This window comes from Rousettus aegyptiacus, unplaced genomic scaffold (genome assembly GCF_014176215.1).
Source record: "Rousettus aegyptiacus isolate mRouAeg1 unplaced genomic scaffold, mRouAeg1.p scaffold_m13_p_8, whole genome shotgun sequence".
NCBI lineage: Eukaryota > Metazoa > Chordata > Mammalia > Chiroptera > Pteropodidae > Rousettus > Rousettus aegyptiacus.
In genome coordinates this window covers 86,908,241-86,911,671 of record NW_023416311.1, presented here as the reverse complement: position 1 = coordinate 86,911,671, position 3,431 = coordinate 86,908,241, and the positions used below count along the sequence as shown (strand labels likewise).

At 35.7% G+C, this 3,431-nt stretch overlaps 2 pseudogenes; both read right to left on the bottom strand.

Annotated features, from left to right (window-relative positions):
* Positions 1 to 944: 944 nt before the first annotated feature.
* LOC118607441 lies at positions 945 to 1,063 on the bottom strand (annotated as a pseudogene).
* A 1,842-nt stretch (positions 1,064 to 2,905) lies between these two features.
* On the bottom strand, positions 2,906 to 3,024 carry LOC118607311 (annotated as a pseudogene).
* Positions 3,025 to 3,431: the final 407 nt, after the last annotated feature.

Sequence of the window (3,431 nt, the reverse complement as noted above, 5' to 3'; positions counted from 1 at the left end):
ACAGTACAAAGATTAAGACCAAGGACAAAAGGGCCTGATGACTTAGGCCCATGTAGTCTGAAACTTTATCTATAAATTGGTGTTGTTCTAGGGGCAAAAAACAAAAAAACAAAAAAAAAAAAACAAAAAAAACATCTTGCTACTTTCTATCCCTTGTCTTCTCAAGTGTGGCAAATCTCAGTTTGGGTAATTGGGCAGCTTTTTTTTTTTTTTTTAGTTAGAATTGATAGGGATAGTATTACCGTGTCCACCAGTCTCTCTCTCACCTTGCTTCCTTTATGTCACTGCCATGACCTCTGTGAAACTTCTTAAATTCTTCTCTGGAAGCACCACATATTTATTTCGAAAGCCTAGCCTGAATTTTCTGGTTCTGCTGTATGAAGATATTTGCTCTCTATCATATGCCTTCTCTTTTTCCAAGCACTCCCTGGACAGCTTCAGTGTTCCCTGAGGGACTCGGAAGAGTGGACTGCTGTGTGCCTCAGTGTGTTTCTGCCATCTACTTCTTCTATAAGAACTTTCATCTCCTTCAGTTGTTGCATAGTCTGTCTTTGTTAATTTTAATGTAAGTTTTGTATTGATACATTCCTTATAGTTAGAGGTCATAATCTAAGCCTAGTTTTTGTTTTAATGGAACTGAGAAGATGAAGCCAGAAAACATGGTGTTGGGAATAATTTCACTGCCTCTGGACACTCTATGTCTCCATATCTGGAAAATGCAACATTACCTGGCTTTTGAGGATGCGTATTTTAATTTTCATTACTTTTTGATAGAAGTATTGGTTGATTGACACTCTGCTATTAGTGCAATCCTTAAATTTGTCTCAAAAATTGAGAAAGCATGGTCCTCAATACATATAGTCAGAAAAGGGATCCTTATTTAATATAGAATTCCACTAAATTTCTATAATTATAATGTGATTTTTTTTTTTTTTTTTTTTTTACTCCTACACCACCTGGTCTTCCTAGATGGTCTCCCATCCAAGTACTAACCAGGCCTGACCCTGCTTAGCTTCCGAGATCAGACAGGATTGGGCTTGTTCAGGGTGGCATGGCTGTAGACATAATGTAAAATTTTAATTATTTTTTCACGGATCCTATTCAAAAGTGTTATTCATATAAATACCAGTAGGATATTATGATATAACAAGTCCCTGTATATGTTATTAGAATGCTACTGTATCTAAAATATTATTTCTTAGTTAAAAACTTAAATTTATTAATTAAAGAAATGACGAGCAGTAGAATATAGGACTGAACAACTGATACAAATGAGACATATAATTAAGTAAATAAATAAGAAAAATTACAATAAGTTTGAGATACGGATACAGTATCAACAGATACCAAGAATGTGAAGTAATAAAACAAAAGGAAAGTTAAATGAATGGATATTTATAAAGTGTGAGTTTTTCTTAGTACTGAATCTTGAGCACCTATTAGAAAAGATTTTAAGTGTTATCTAAATTCTATGAAGTGATTTCTAATGTAGAGATGTGAAACAAAAAATGCAGATATGCTGATTAGAGTACAGATGAGGGAGTGTCTGTTCCATTTTGAGGAGCACTATTTTTATGCAGGGACTTTACCCAGTTTTAGTTTACTGTGATGGTAACTGGCTCATGAGAGTTCATCTGGATTTCCATGAAAACAAATACTTAACTTTTATGAGCATGAGCAGAGTAGAAATCTCTGTTCTTTATAAATTGAGTGATAGAACACAGATATTGTGGCTTAATTTCACCACATGGCCATAACCAGTACTGATGGGAAATAAAGATTCTAGTGGAATTGGACAAATCCACTGTTGAATTCCCAGCATCTGTTAAGCTAATCGTCATTATCTCATATGTTGGTGGTGATGCTGAAATGTAGAGAAAAGTCATCAGGATTCATAAAATTGCAAAATAAAATGGCAGTGGTCTTTTTGTGTTAGGGAGTGTGCCAAAATCAATTTGGATTAACTAATACCATCTTTAGCTTGCACATGAGAAAGAGAAAGGTTGCTTAAGGGCTTCTAAGTGTGGCCTTTAAAAAATTGGGTGTTACTGTTTCATAATGGAAAGGGAAAGCAGTTCATCTATGACACTATCAGATTGACCATTGCTTGACATACCAAATTCTTAGGAGTATGGATGGAAGGACTGAATCGTATTACATGCATATTACATATTTTTATATTATGTATCTACTAACATATTTTTATAGTTATAATTATTTTTATTATTCTGTCTTTTAACTTCTATACCAGTCATTTGTGTATCATCGTCCAGTCGTCTTTTTTTCCACCCCGGGGAGCTCTGAATCACATGGTTCTGTGCTAGAAGGAGGGATTATGATGAAAGTGTGCCATGAATTTTCCTACAGCATTCAGTGCAGCCAGTTTCATGCCAGTTTGGGGTGTAAGAGCCTCTTAGCTGTTTCCCGAATTTCTCATAAAGGAAATTGGTTGGTGTATTGTAGTTGAATCAGTGTTTTGGTGAGAGGAAGAAGCGTTTGGGGTTTCCTACTCTGCCGTCTTGCTGATGTCAAATCCTCTGACTGTATAATTTTTAAGGCAACTTGTTCATTGTAGATTAGACCCCAGTCAGAGGCCTTAGAATGGGCTATTGTATCACAGTATCAAGTCTGGTATTTTATTGGTAAAACAAAATTTTATTAAGAGATAGTAGAATTTCAATTTTCATTATGGCGATCAGATTTGTGCCTGTATCAGACACTTTTGATCTCTGATACACATCTTTTTCATTTCACTTTTGCTTTCAGGTGTAGCGACTATAGTAGACAGTTTGGTGCAAACTCCAAATTTATCTCACTTTGAATATTTCATGCCAATCCCTTCTGGCCTGCTATGTTTCTGTTTCTTTTTCTTTTTCTTTTTAAATTAATTTATTATTATTTTTTACACCTACAGCACCTGGTCTTCCTAGGTGGTCTCCCATCCAAGTACTAACCAGGCCTGACCCTGCTTGGCTTCTGAGATCAGACGGGATCGGGTTTGTTCAGGGTGGCATTGCGGTAAACTGGCCTGCCATGTACCTGTTGAGAAATCAGATGACAGTCTTATGGGAGCTCCCTACTAAGTAATGAATTCCTTTTCTCCTGCTGCTTTTAAAATTCTCTCTTTGTCTTTAACCTTTGGCATTTCAGTTATGATGTGTCTTACTGTGGGGCTCTTTGGGTTTATCTTGTTTGGGACTCTCTGTACTTCCTTAGCTTGTATGCCTGCTTTTTGTTGCTTTTCTGATTGTGTGTTTTCTGCTACCTTATCTTCTAAATCACTGATTTGAACCTCTGCTTCATCTAATGTACTGTTGATTCTCTTAAATATATTCTTTGTTTCAGTTGTATTCTTCATTTCTGACTGGTTCTTTTTATGTTTCCTATCCCCATTTCTATGTTTCTTATCTCTTTGTTAAAGTTCTCTGAGT